Genomic DNA, 16,207 nt, shown 5'->3' on the forward strand with positions numbered 1-16,207 from the left:
ATGGGAGTATAGTACTCTCGTTTTTCGAACGCGATCCGAATTTCTGATTGTATCCGGTTGACCTACTCAATTGTTCCGTGCTTTTCACGAAACCCAAATTGATGTGATGGTATATCCGAGTCAACACGCATTTTATAATGAGTTTAGATAACTATGAAAGTATGCTTATAGATCTATACGACGTGGGGATTGCGTGGTCTTGTCCCGTTTTTGCTTTCACTATTAAAATTGACTTTTTCCATCTCACTGGAATGCGGCGAAGTTTTGCGATGGCATTGAAAAGCTGGGTGGTAGCTCAAACGGCGCCATATGGGAGCTCAAACGGCGCCATATGGGAGCTCAGTGTGGTCGCATCTCTGGAATTTTTTCAGATTCAGCTGATTTTTGATGATATTAACGAGTTCGTTTGGGCGAAACTCAATTGGCTCATGTTGAAGCTGAGGCTCATATGGTAAAGTCGGCAAAGAGAATGCACTAGTGGCATGATTTGGTTGGAAGACATTTTCAAGGTGGTTGACAAACGTGCTGGCACTATCTGCATCGCAGCGCGCCCAGCCGCCTGTGAAATTTTCAATAGGCAATTTCGGTGAGCTTAGAGTTGGGTGAGCTTTCCATAGTGAGTGTTTTGTACTAGATGTTGACAATTGCTCTATGTAGCGGCTGCTTCTTCTTGTTGTAAAGCTTTAGTGAGTTGACGTGAGGCATGTCTTTAGCTTTGTCTAGCAGTTGGAATTGCCACTCTCTACGTAGGCGTCGCTTTTTGAGGACGAGCTGTTCGATTTGTAGATTTACCTTCATTTGGTTGTATTGAGTATTTGTAGTTTGATGGTTGAAACTCGAGCTGCAGAGACGAGTACAGACTCCAGTGTATTAACAAAGCTGTCTACGTTAGCTTCATCGTAGTGATAAGGACTCAGCTCAATGTGTGAGCTAATGTATTTCCTGTACCCAATTGGTTTTCTGTGAAGACAAATTACACGATTGTTCCAATGTTCCTGGATGTCGGAGTAAAGTAAACAGGACAGACTAGTGATCAGATGAAAAATCTAAAAGACATTCGGCGTTGTATATTTATAGAGGTGACCTGTAAGTAGTTCTTAGCAAATTTGTTATGATAGTGGTGCTTAACTCGCCTTCTGATTAGCATTCCAGTCCCACCATGTGCTTTACCATTTGGATCATTTGTTCCGTAATATGAATAGCCCCGTAGTTGAAAATTGTATTTGTTTGTGAGCTGTGTTTCTGAAAGCAGAATTACGTCGATATGATTGTCGAGTAGAAATTGAGCTAACTCAAGTTAATTCTGTGAAACGCCGTTAGTGTTCCACGTAGATATGCATAGGGAAGTCATTATTTGGATTGTTGTGAAACCAGCATTTGAATCAATTGATTTTGGTTTCGCATTAAATCTAGCATAGCTTAAAAATTGGTTTTTGGCGGTTCTTGATATGCTGATTGCAGAAATGCGAAAATGGTACCCAGTCCTTTTTGTCAGAGTTTATGGGTCCTCAACTGTAGGGTTCCTCAATTGCAATTCTGCGGTGCAGCAGGAACTGAAGATTGTATATAGGGTGCACTTCGTACTTCTTTAAGGGCTTATTTTCTGGTGCGAGCTCTACCTTAAGGAGTGGCTGCTGCTTTCTATTCCTGTTAAGTATATTGAAGCCTGTCTTAGCAATAAATCCCTTTTCTCCAGGCGTTACGTCGGACTCTTTTCCCTTAAGTACCACTTCCAGGCCCTTGCTCGATAATACTTTGTAATTATCTTCAGATTGTTTGTTTCATGAATGTTGCCCTTTGCAAGGGGTACTATGCGGAAGTTATCCTTTCCTTTAAGCTCGATAATTTTGTTGACAATAGCATTGGAACTTTTTGCTCGAATATAAATAGGCGGAGGCTTTGGCTTCCCTTTCTCGCCATCGGTAGATTCGGCCGCCTCATCGTCAGAGGCGTCTGCCAAGATTTTAAATCGGTTTGTATTCATGGGCGTTTCTATTGCAGCTAAACTAGCATTACTTCGAGTTATTTTGTGTTAAGAATTTAGGAGACTCAGCTTCCTTTTGATTTGGATTTAGCGATCCATACAAACAATATTCATTGTTTTTGTTCTGTTTTTCAAGCAGGGCAGCGGCAGAAGTATTTATATTTACCCTGCTAGCTTTTGTTGAAAGTTGCAGTTTTTGTTGTTGTTACAGTTGACGTTGTTAAAGAAATTGCGGTGCTAGTTACTGTTAAAGAGCGTGGGTCATTGCATACCTGTATTGGAGCACATTCAGCGCATTTTGGCTGCAGAGACATCGATGGTAGCGAGGGAGAGCTAGAACGCGCTTTCTCGCTCGCTACGTTTAACAATTCGGTCAAGTTGGGAGTGGTTGACCAGGCTTGATCAGAGCTTGCATTATTTTTGGTTGCTTAAAAGAGAAGTACGAGAAGTACGCGTTATTTCTTTGTCTTGCTAACGATGACGTTGTGTGCGAACGACGTTTTGACCCATGATAATAGAGGTTAACTCAAATTTTAGTTTAGTTTTATATTGATTAATTGACCAATTAATATAAACATTCGCGATTTTATCGCATTATGGTAGGTTTATTAAACCAATCACTCCACTTTTATGATTTTATAGAATACTTTTTCACGAAGCACAATAAATACAAGTCTGCATGCGAAAAGAATTTTAAATACCTCGATAAAGTGAAGAAGGGAATCAAACCGAAGTTCATATACTCTTGCAATTATTTAAAAAATTAACTAATCTTTAAAACGTTAAAATTATGATTTATAGCCGGATTCGATTGGCACATTAAAACGCATTTAGCCTAATGCGCATTTATTTACAAAGGAAATCCCATAAGGCATTTACCGCACTTAAAATAAATGCGATAAAAACTCATTCCCCCCGAGAACAACAGCTGTCTTCTATATGCAAGGCTGGCGCATTTTTTGTTTTCTTTCGAATATAAAATCTATTTTGTATTAAAATGACTGAAAACAAGAGCGCACGCTGCTCGCAGTACCACAAGGCATTACTGCTGGATCTCTGGCAGGAAATAACTCCCACATATACGGGGATTTTTATTTATTGATCTATAGTTAACAATGAACTGCTAACATACACATAAATGCTAAAACAAGTCTAACTTAGACTTGCCCTTTTTAGAAACTGTGGTGGTCGCCATTGCAAACCCATCAACTTCTTTTCCTTGTCGTCCAAGTTGGCAAATTATTTTTAATTCATTTCTTTTGGATCTCCAAAATTCAAAAGTAAACAAACCCAGATCAGCTGTTCGTGCCACTCACATGTCGGAGTATCATTAGCTAAATGCTAATGCGCCAATGTAATCAGGCAAATTTAAAAAGTCCACTTATGCGGCAATGGAATCAGGATAGTGTTAAATTTAAGCATGATAGTTTAATTTCTCATCATAGAAATAAGCAGGCTAAATCAAGTGCGCATTAGAAGAGGAGAAAGAGAGTAAGCGATGCAAACCGAACAGAAGCAGAAACAGCGAGTAGCAACCCGGAGGCGCAATGGAAAATTCCACCGAAGACGTGCGACGATGCAGTATAGCAGAGGAGAGTGAGATTAAGCGATGCAAGCCGAGCAGAAGCAGAAACAGCAAGAATCTAGCAAGGGATGAAATGGAAAATTCCCCCGAACATGTGCACATTAGCAAAGGAGAGCGAGTGTAAGCTTGCGCGAGTGCCACCCACAACAGAACCCGAAGTCGTAAGAGCAGGGCAAGTCGATTATACAATTTATATACAATAAATTTCACAGCCAGGATAACTACTTTACAGATAAATTAGGGAATCAGGATTATTCGAGAATTTCATCATTTATGCAATTTTTTTTCTTTTGCGGAAATTGGGTTTTGCTAGAAAAAAGGATAATCGAACGTGAACCTAATGACAAGGAAAACAGATAAAACTAATCGAAAGGCCAGAGAAAAAAAATGTATCTTTGACATGTACTAAGAAAATATTTAACATTAGAATCGTTGTCACTACCTGAGAAAATTTTCTGGCCAATCCACACTGAAGAAATTGGTCCGAAAAATAAAAATTCATCATACACTGCTTAGCCACCTCGCACCAGCCTTACGCCAGAGCTTTAGCGCTAAGTATAAAAGTTCGAGCTGTCGAGCTGAGCGGTTGCGTTTTTTTTCAATCGCTCCGCCAAAATCAGGAAAATAGTCAGTCAAAATAAAAAAAATAATCACAAACAATTAATTACGGGAAAGGACGCTTATAGGCACTTGCCCTTGGTTGTGCCTAATATATATAATAAAATTACCAAGATGTCAACGTGGAAAAATTAATTGGATTTGCCAACCGTGACGATTTTACCTTATAGCTGGGACGCCGCAATAGGTATAGGTAATAGTAATTTAAGTTAAATGGGATTTTTGGGTATGGAACAAGAATAGGCTAGGTTTAGTTCCGCAACATCCGCCCGAAGTGCGGAAAAACAAGAGGAAAATACTAAACCGATCTTGCAAGGAAAAGACCGGAGGAAAAGAGCAGGTAACACGGCGGCTTCCGGGTCTCTCGTTTTCAAACGGCTCGGAAAAAAATGCTGGTTAAGCACGCGGGGGAACAGGAACGCAGTACGTAAGAAAAGATAAATGAGCAAGAAGTGTAATCGGTGCAGTGAAAATTAGAAATCAGAGTAATAACGCTAAGGATTTGTGAAAACAGGATTAAACAAAACCAAAGCGCAGAGAAAACAAAAGTGAATAAAAATAAGTAGAAAATATAATTACAAAAGGACAAAGAGTGGTCTTGGTGCTTTTTATTTTTCGTCCCCACGCAACCTTTCCCCATATGACCTAAGCTACCGATCCGATTGGGAGCGGTGAATACATTGACACTATATATGTTCCCACGACACTCTTACCTGTATCCGTTGATCCACCCGTACAGGAAGGCGGAAAATTCCCTCGTATCCCCCACGACGTAGTGGTAGAGCCCGTGGAATTTATCATCACGAAAGGACTTAGTGTTCCGATGTAGCCATAATCTTCGAGGTTCTTCGAGAATTGCAGGTCCTACGGGGGTACCTGAGATACCCCCTCGAGCGCGATAGGCGTAAATCTTCGGGATCATTATTTTATATATATTTTATCCGCGGACATTACTAGCCCAGTGCTTCAGTGATTTTACAAATGTCTTGTAAAGGACCTTTGGATCCGACTGAGAATTGTCACCGGCCAAAAAGAAACCAAACTCCAGATTCTAAATGAGGAGACGATATAGTCCGTGCTTTGGAATCGAAAGGCTATTCGGTAAAAGGAGCCATAGTGTAAAATATAACTAAGTCCCGAAACGTAGCAACGCAAGAAAAACTCAGTTCACCCCATTTATAATCTGCGGTACCTTCCACATAGTAGAATTTCTGTTGAAGAACCACACAAGCGGAAAACCCCGGTTTAATGCACAAACTGTCAAGAATTTAGTCACATAAAAACCTATTGCACCCTGAGAGGGCTACATGCCACGGCATCCTACAAAGCCAATAATGACGACGTAACAGTGAGGAAATGCGATACAACAGATCAAAGAACAAATACTACAAAAAGTCCAATGACTAAGAAATACTAATTTTCTCTCGGCAATGAGGAATCAAAATCCAAATACTTACCAACCAACACAATTCTAACGGAATTTCCCAGCACAAGCTAGAGCTGTCGCAGTTTCTCCAGTTAATCTCAGAAACGGATCTAACAAGCAAAAACAATTTCTACACTAATAATAATATATTCTATGGCACGAATAAAGTTGGTAAAAAATCGTATAAAACACAATCAGCTTCTAGCGTACGAAAGAACCTACAGGCTACAACAATAAGCATAAATACAAACTGTGGTATGACCTTACTAGCCGCAGTTTACCGTCCTCCTCGATTTCCTGTCACCGAAAACCAATTTTTGCACTTCTTTAATTCAATAGGAGACCGGTTCCTAGCATCAGGCGACTTGCGGAGCACACTCACTGGGACCTGGCCTTCTTAACACGAAAGGCAGACAACCTAGCAATTCACGACAAAGCAATAAGCTGGACTTCGACTCGCCAGTTAGACAAACTTACTGGCCATCTGACCCAAACAAACAGCCAAATTTAATTGATCGCAAGCAGAATTCACGGTAGTCTCAAAGATGCTGAAAGTCTATCTAATTTATCATTCAACCACACGCCTGTACTTATGCACCTCTTTGGCGCCCTTAGGTCACCATCTGCACACTAAATACTGAGGAAAGAAGAAAAACAGACCCAAGAAACATATATTCAAAAATTATCACAATATTTCCTCTCCGGAAAGCTCATCCTAATTGAAGCCGACCTATTCCAGATGAAATACCATTGCGAGACCGAGATGACTCTTCGGCTAATAGCGATGCAGAAAAAGCGAATGTAAAAAACCTTTACAGCGCTTTTAAGCCAAATGAAGCTGCACGTTCAGAATACCTGCACTAAGCCGAGACAAGGAGATCTCCAAGGTCATCAAGGAGCATCTAAAGGAAAATAAATATCCTGGGCAAAATCACACCCAAAATGGTAATACAACCAAAAACCACAAACAAATATCTAATATAAAAAAAGATGAAACTTTACCTTGATCATATAGACCGATAAGCCTCCTCTCATGACTATCCAAGCTCTTGGAAAAACTTACTCTTCAACGCATTTTGCCACATTTGACAGAACGCAGCATCATCCCGGAACATCTGTTTGGATTAAGAGAAAACATGGTACAATTGAACAAGTCAATAGAATCACCTCCGAAATTCGAACTGCTTTTGAACACAGGGACTGCTCTGTTATCTTCCTAGACGTCTCTCAGGCTTTTGAAAAAGTATGGCTGGAAGGTCTTATCTAGAAGTGTTGTGACAGATCCGAAAGCGGTCGTCAAAGTTGAGCAGAAGTCTGCTCAGGGGTTTTTCACACACTTGGTAATTGTGTGAACTTGGGATTTCGCAAGTTAGAATTGATTAACTTTAATGTTGAGGCTTGCTTCTGTTTTACAAGGTTACAATTTCAAAGCGTAATTTAAACTCAACCAGCTTAATACTAATGATGTCTTCCCTCGGAGCTTATGTGAAATCGACTGCCGATCGCTCTCTCTGCCGACGCTAGCAGAGCAAAAAATTATTCTCTCTCTTAGATCGCCAGTATTCAGGACCTGCGATAATTTCATGTCCTGTTTTTACATCATCTACATAGATTTCTTTCCTTAGAACCTGCTCTTCCAGGGGATAGCGTTCGCGCTCATCCGATGCAATCTGATGCATAACCCGAACCGCTGTGTAGGGTGAAGAGGCAGCGCCAAACGTTACAGTAGTCAATAAATGCTCCCTTTTGAGACCTACAGAATTCCGCCACCAAATTCTCTGATACTGGGCGTCATCCAAAAATAACTCCTCCAAGATCTTTTTGCAGAGCCGGACGGGTTAACAGAATATCATTTAAAACCTTTCCGTTCGAGGTTTTGCACGAGCGCCGTATTCTACTCGCAACTTTGTAGTTAGAGCGTCTTCCTTGATTTTAGCGTGATGTGGAACGGTGCACGCTGAGACTGCGTATTGTCCATTAGCGTTGATGACGGAGTGGTTCTCTTTATTGCTTACAACTGGCTGACGGATATGAGTTCGTTGAAAATGGAAATTGAAATTGAAATTGAAATTGAAAAATGTTGTTCAAGTTCGTGAAACTACAACAAATTGAAAGCGGGGGAGTTTGAGATGCTTCCACTGGTCCGAAATCTATCCAACCTGAGAAAGTATTTTGTGCAATTGGTTCTGCAATTGTGCCCATCAGGAAGTCAGAGAGCATCAGCTGTGAATTTAGGTCGACACCGATAAGTAGGTTAATGCGTCCCGACCTACGGAAATTTGAGTCTGCAAAGGATAATACAGACATTTTGGTAAGGTAGGTGATCTGTAAGAGATCCTGAGCAGGATGATATGGTGAAGTCGGTTCTGCGCCTGCACAGGTTGTGTTAGGAAGTACCAATTTCTGTGATTTCTGCTCGAATAGGATGACGTTTGAGTCCGAGTCCTTGAATGCTGTTTCCTGTGATAAAATGCTTTCAGATCCGTGATTTATGAGATCTTAAAATAAAGCTGACTGTCCGAACCAGTGCTGTATCAAGAAGGGAGCTCTAGCCACGATTTTTGGCAACTGCGCTCAAAAGATGCGTCGAAGTTGCGCTATTCGAAAAGAAACATCAAAATCTATAGCAACGGCAGCAAAATAGAACACAGAGTCAGAAACTGCTCTTATCGCGGAACCGACTACGAAGACGTTGACCGCAGCGCCAAATACAACTGCAACAAAAACTCTGACAGCTTAACAAAACCAAAACAATATTAATTGCCCTCTTAGCTGAAATTCAACCAGATCTGGGTCAAGAGGCCCAACCGAAACCTAAGCCCCCACCTATGTACATTAATGAGAAAAGCTCGAAAGCCCTGGTCAACCAAATTGTTACGCTGGTCGGGGACGGAAATTTTTATGTTATTCCGCTTACTGTAGGGAATATTCACGAAACCAAGCTTCAAACCAAATCTGAAGAACATATCCGAGTTGTGTCCAAATACCTTGAGGAAGCTAAGAAGAACTACTACGCGTACCAACTAAAAAACAGCAAGGGCTTGTAAGTTGTATTAAAATGAATCGAGCCCGATGTAACCCCTAATGCAGTTATCGATGCCCTCAATGAAAACGGGTTTTCTGCAAAGAACCTTAGTAACATCATTGACAAGAACAAAAATCCGCAACCACTAAGGTAGAGATGGAACCAGATAGCAGAGTCTTGAAGAAAAATTAAGTATATCCTATCTATTGCCTGCAACACCTATTGCACCGAAGATTTACGGTGGAACAGCCACAGAAAAGGAACGGCTCAGTGCAATGCACAAACTGTCAGGAGTATGGACACATCAGGAAAACTGACTCAAAAACTCAATTTTTTTCGGAACGGCTGCAAGATCCTTATTTGGTCAGCGTTATACCTAGAAGTGCTTCTCATACGCCGATGCCCTTCGATCAGGAACGGAAAACCCACTCCAGTCTTATCTAGAAAACCTTCAGCAGGTCCCACGACAGTCACAAAACACACTGGAATCAATGATGGTTACCATGCAACAAAGTAGAAAACGACCATGCAAACACTGGTTCAAAACCATTACTAGGTGTTTCGGTTGATTGCAGCTAAGCAGTCAAAATAACTGATGACAAATCTACGAATAACCATGTGGAATGCCAATGGGGTTTCCCGCACAAACTTGAAAAAACACAGTTCGTTAATGTAAATCATATCGACATTATTCTACTGGCAGATACGCACCTCGCAAGCAAATCCAACTTCCAAATAAGAGGCTACACCTTCTACCGCACAGATCATCCAGATGGTAAAGCCCACCTCGGAACCGGCATCCTAATTAGGGAACGCATCAAGCACCATTTTCACCAATGGTTTCCAACTGACTACTTGCAGGCCACGTCTATCATATTGCAGCCAGGTAACGGAAACCTACCGCCGTATAATGCCCGCCTCGCTTTACAATTTCTGAAGGACAATTCATGGATTTGTACAACTTACTTGGAGATCGCTTCATAGCTGCAGGAGACTATAGTGCTAAACATACGCACTGGGGATCACGACTCGTGAAGGCAATTGTATAATGCAATCATCAAACTGAGCAACAAATTGAACTATGTTTTCCCTGGTAGCCCCACATACTGGCCAGCAGACAACACGAAAAGTCCGTGACTGATTTTGCGGTGACAAACAACATTCCACGCAATATAATTAGCGCCAAAGCGCTTTCGGACCTTCGATCTGACCATTCGCCAGTGCTAGTAACTCTTCTTCAAAGCCCAGAAACCACAGACCACCCCTACAGGCTGACAATGCACAAAACCAACTGGTTAAAATATAAAAGTATGTAAGTTCCCGAGTTGAACTAACTCCGCAGCTCAACATCGAAGCGGACATCGACTGTTCTACCGATGCTCTTGAAGATATACTCGTGGCGGTAGCCACTTTTTCAACACCAAAACTGAAGGACGTGCAAACAAACCATTTTAAAACCAATCTACAAATTGAACAGCTTGTACTGGAAATGAGGCGACTACGACGTGCTTGGCAAACCAACAGATCGCCATCCTCAAAACAAAGTCTTAAGCAAGCCACACGCAGACTAAACCGAGCCCTGAAGAAAGACGCTGAAAACGCACACCTACATCAAAATACTTTCGCCAACCGAAACAGGCACTCCGATTAGAAATTCATCAGGTAGCTGGGCCCGCAGCGACGAAGATAGAGCCGAAACTTTTGCTTCACATCTCCGAAAAGTCTTCCAGCCGAACTCAGCCACTGGTCTATTTGTGTTACCACAAACCATTAGAGATCGCGAAAGTCATAGGGGAATTGAAACCGAAAAAGGCCCCGGGCGGTGCCCTTTTAAGCCCAAAAATGATAATTGAACTTCCAAACTCTGCTATCAAGGTTATTTGTAAACTCTTCAATTGGATAATACGTCTCGGCTACTATCCTAGAACATGGAAAAATGTATTATCATAATAATACCGGAAACCAAAAAGACCACACAATTCCGTCATCCTACAGACCAATTAGTTTATTATCGTGTCTGTCTAAACTGTTGGAAAAATGCCTTTTAACACTAATAATATCAAAACAAACTTGCCTACATACACTCAATAGCTACTTGAGTAGCATCTCTACAACAGAGTCTTCGCAATAAGGTGCACCACAACAACATCTGACGACTACATTATCGAAACTGGATCCCGCAAGGGATCGTCCTATATACAGCGGATATTTCTACGAATCAGCAGCTAACAACAATTACTTTCGCTGACGACACTGCAGTCCTAAGTCGCTCTAGTTGCCCAAACCGAGCAACAACACAACTAGCCAATCAGTTCATCGTAGTAGAGAGGTGGCTGTCTGACTGGCGTATCAAAATAGTATTGGTATTTATTAATTTCTCACATTCCTAACGTTCATTCGGGAATTCTTTACTTTCATTTGTGAATATTTTGTTTTCTCTTTCCTTACTGTACTTCAGGAATTCTGTTTTATCAGACTCCCTACTTTCTTTCAGGGATTCTTTATGCTCATTTTCCTAACTTTCCTTCAGAAATTTAGTTTCATCTTAAGCAGCTCTAGAATTAAACATTTTGGTTTCATCGACAACATCATCTCGTGCAACAATAAATTATTCATTATCAGAATCCCATAATTTAATCATTATTCATAACCAACAAGAGTGCTCTTGTAAGATTTTTAATCGAATATTCTTTTTCTATTTTTATTTTGTGCGTATACAGTTGAACCAATTGCATTTAAGTGTTGTAAACTAGGATTTTCATTGTCACCAAGTGCTCTACTTGGAATTATATTGACTAGATAAGTTTCAGTTAAGATAGCTTCACCCCAGAAGCTTTTATCTAATTTTGCACAATTAAGCATGGCACAAGTTTTTTCAGTAAGAGTCCTTATCGTTCGTTCTGAAACCCCATTTTGCTGGGGTGTGTGCGACACTGTTAAATGATAAGTAATACCCTTCCGAACACAAAACTCACGCATCTCATTGGATAAGTATTCCCTGCCATTGTCAATATATAAGATAACAATCTTAAGATTCAAATTTACTTCACTTTTTGCTACAAAATCTTTAAACATATTACAAACATCTGATTTGTGCTTGAATAAATAGGATACACAATAATGTGTAAAATGGTCATCAAAAATGACATAGTAATATTTTTCATTTATTGTAGAGTGTGTAATTTGGACCATAGACATCTGAATGGACTATAGATAAAGGTTTCTTTATATAGCTTTTATCTTTATATTTTTAAAATGGCAACCGAGCTTGTTTTCCATTTAAATTTTTTCTTTTTACTTATAATAATTTCCTATTGCTCATACCAAACCACTTATTTCGTAATCTAAAACTATTTTATTTCGTGCTCTTTTTGATTACGCTTGAAATTCTAAAATAGGTATATTATTTAACATAACGGCATTTGGATATAGTTACTCCGTTTTTGTTAAACTCGATTGACGTTTCTGCCTTCTGAAGTCACTTCGCAGATATACCATTTCCTGCAGCCTCCTTGCAGTATAGGACGTGTCGTGTCCGTTGAAGAGCCGCACAACTCCCCGCATAGAAGCGTAGATAAATAATAATTGTTTGACAATATTGATAGGTCACTCTAGTTGCACACCGCCAGTAAGCAGGGAATCATCGTTTGGCCCAGAATCAAGAATAAGTCCACCCTTATCCGTTTTTGAGTCTCTTTTTAACATTTTAATAATGAACACGAAACCGTGCTGCGATTCTTTGACAGTGATGACATTTTATATTATGTTTTGGTTTTCTCTTAAACGTTTTTTTTTTTTGGCTTAGTCACTTTATTTTTAAATCAGGGACAAACTTCCGAAATTCCCCACGGCCCGATCAGTTTCAAATTTTCAGGATCTATGTATTTTGGTGTCCTGTTTAAAAATGGGTCAAAGTTTCTGACAAGTCCGATTTCTAAGAACTTAAAACAGGGATTTTTGGGCTGTTAGCGGCTGTTAAGCATATATTAAGTGCTATTTGCAAAATTTAAGGAAGACAATAGGGGTCTAACGGTAAAAAAAATACTCTTTTTCGCAGACTTTAAAATCCATATAAAATCGGTTTACCGGCGGATTGTTGAAGTTAATTTCTTCCTTGTTGAAATTGTGAACGTTCAATCTTCAAAATAATGTTATAAAATTATTTTCCGGTTTCAGGCGTGTGTTTTTTAAGAATTTATGTTGTCGAAACTTAAGTTTTAGCAATTTGTTCAAACTTTGTTAAGCTCTAGCATCTATATAAGAAAACCTATCCTTACAACGTGTATGGAAAAGTTGAATAATGATCTACTTCTAATAGCTTTTCGGTAACTTGGCGAAGAATTTGAGAGAGAAGTTCTCTCCAAATTATTAATTCTCTCAATTTGTTTAACTTTAAGACTTTTTCCTTCTCAATTTTAAAATCTTTTCTTCTCGATAAGCAAAATGTGTAACCAAAAAACAAGTTAAACAAATTTCTTCTCGACTTCAAGAACGTTTCGTCTTGATAAAGTGAGAAGAAAAAATACTGCAATAGAGCAGATTTACTATTGGTTTTTTCGTTCTCTAATTTTCTGAGTGTAGTTAAGGATTGGTTCCAAAAATTAAAATTGGATGTCCTTAAGTGGCTAAGTTAATCCCCGGACCTCAATCCCATAGAAATACTCTGGAAAGAACTCAAAAAATAGGACTGAAAGACTTTTTAACAAAATAAAAACTCTATTTTGGGATATTGTCCAAAGAGCATCGCACAACATTCCGATTGGAACTGGTCGCAAGTTGATATCCTCTACGACTAGTTTAATGGACAAAGGCCTGCAAAACAATGGCGGATAAACCAGCTATTAGCTGCCAGATACTCAATTTAATATAAAAACAAACAAAAAAAAGACAAATAACAATTTAGTTCCAACATTTCATTTGTACACCTATTATAATGTGCAGCAAAAATGGCCGCATAAAGGATTTATTTATTTTTGTTGTAAACTAGAGGTCTGCATGAATGGCAAAAAAAATTGCATTTGAATGCACAATTGTCAAAAATAGTTGAGTAGAATGAATGCGTAGTTAAAAATATTTGAGTGAATGTGTGTATTCGTGTAAACGCACAACATTTGTTCGAACGAACAATCATTGAATGAGTGAGAATGGTCGGCAGTATTCGGATCAGTTCGAAAATAAAAACGCGAATACCATAGAGCTCCCATAGGAATAACCGGCGAAAAAAAGAACAAAAAATAAAAATCATAGTAATTATATTGGCGTAATTTGATTATGTTTTAAACAAAATCTTTTGATAACAAACGAATAAAAAAGTCGTGGCGATCGCACCTTTCACAAAAAAAAAAAATATTAAATTTTGTGATGGAAAATAAAAAAACATTGGCTTACAAATTGAATTTTTAAATGTTTTCAACAATCGAAATTAATTTAACAATATTTTGAATGACGGTTTTTCAGGCAGAAGCTTGCAACACAGTGAAGGAGTCGTTTCCAACCCTATAAAGCATGTCCGTCTGTCCGTCGGGTCTCGAGTCTCCTAGTGATGATGATCAGGAATATATATACTTTATAGGGTCGAAAATGTCTCCTTGACTGCGTTGCAACCTTCTGACTGAAATTATAATACCCTCTGCAAGTGTATAAAATGATAGAACGCTATTTTTGGCCACCCGAGGTTTATATACCTTTGTAGCTATTGCTACAAACAAATATGCACACATTACAAATTCTTTAAAACAACAAAAGCTTGTCGGAGTTTTCTTCCATTCCTTTTTTTCTTTAAAGCCGACATATATAATTATCGCCGATAAAAACATGAAGAGCTTTAACGGCTACGGTGCTTATTACCTAAAAAAATTGTTATGTTATTAGTGACACATAGTTCCTTTTTTACTTAAAAACAAGCCCAACTAAAATTTCAGATTAAGAAGAAGAACCTAAAATAATTAATTTGGTGCTTTAGTCTTTTGTTTAGTATTAAGATTTTAAGCTAAATCGACGCAGTTCGTGGCAAAAGTCATAAGATAACAACAAAATTAAGCAAAATAAATTGGTTCTAGATGGCGCAACAGTTTAAGTCAAGACCTCAAACCGTACCGCAATTAACTTAAAAAACACCGATTGGCGACGAGTTAGCCAGGCAATATATTTTGCAAAAGATGGCGATTTGTACAATGTTGACTTTTTTATATATATATGGATTATTTTGAGTCTCTTATTTTATTTCTAGTCTTTTGTTTTTTCCTCGGAGAACAACTGTTATCAATGAATAAATTTCGATTTGTATTTAAAGTCAAATGATGGCAGCGTAACTAAGTTAAAAAAAATAAATTGGCAATAGATGGCGGTAAGAGAACCCCTCAAGCGGAATTGCTTGTAACCTTAAAAACATCGATAGGCCACGAGTTAGCAACACGTATCACTTGCAATAGATGGCGCTTTGCATAATGTTAATATTGTTTATTTATTATATTGATATTAAACTACACTGTGTTCTTAAACCACAGACAAATTTATTTTGATACAATTTTTTATAAACTAGGTAGAAATATCAATTATTTTGAAACTTGTATTTGATTTCCTATGTTTTGTTTTATTTTTCGGAGAAAATTGTAATTATTGACATAAATAAGAGTGAAAATATGGCAGCGCAACTAAATTGAAAAAATAAATTGGTACTAGACGGCGGCACATGTATCTTAAAAAACATCGATAAATATATATACGAGAGCGGATATGCCCTTACCGTGGATACGCAATTTACCGGTACTCTGGTAAACAAAAATCAAAGTAAATGTCACTATTTCATGTTTAAATCAATTTTTTCAAAACCACTCATGCAAATAGTATGTCGCATAGTTATTATACCCGTGCAGAGGGTATTATAATTTCAGTCAGAAGTTTGCAACGCAGTGAAGGAGACATTTTCGACCCTATAAAGTATATATATTCTTGATCAGCATCACTTGGAGAGTCGATCTAGCTATGACCGTCCGTCCGTCCGTTTCTACGCAAAGTAGTCTCTCAGTTTTAAGGCTATCTTTCCCAAAAGTTGTCTTTATATTGCAGGTAGTACATAAGACGGAACGAGCCGGATCGACGACTATAGACTATATTTCTCCTTGGGAATCGGAAAAATAAATAAATAAAATTATAACTTTATAACTTATAACTTTAAATTTTTTTTAGTTCTTCGACATGGTTAAATATTTCAGAATTACGGTTTAAATTAATTTAAAATCGGACGACTATATAATATAGCTCCCATGGAAACAATAAAAAAATTATAATACATTTTTTTTTAAGTGTAATTTTTCTACTTTGTATTTTTTTTTGTAATTATTTTTGACTTATTAATAATTTTACAGCTCAGAATAACGCTTTTTATTCTATTAAAATCGAAAAACGATATCGTATGCTGCCATAGGAACTAGCGAATGATTGAGCTGCAAATCATCATAGCTTCAATGCCTTTAAACATATACGCTAGTAAATCATAATTTTAATGTTTTAAGAATATTTAGTTTTTGAAATAGCTGCAAGGGTAAATGAAGTTTGCTCTCTTTCTTG

General features: G+C 38.4%; 1 pseudogene; it reads right to left on the reverse strand.

Annotated features, from left to right (window-relative positions):
* Positions 1-5,124: 5,124 nt before the first annotated feature.
* The window catches only part of LOC128253209 (pickpocket protein 19-like), a 22,342-nt pseudogene continuing 11,259 nt past the window's right edge, over positions 5,125-16,207 (reverse strand).

This window comes from Drosophila gunungcola, assembly GCF_025200985.1.
Source record: "Drosophila gunungcola strain Sukarami chromosome 2L unlocalized genomic scaffold, Dgunungcola_SK_2 000007F, whole genome shotgun sequence".
Lineage (NCBI taxonomy): Eukaryota > Metazoa > Arthropoda > Insecta > Diptera > Drosophilidae > Drosophila > Drosophila gunungcola.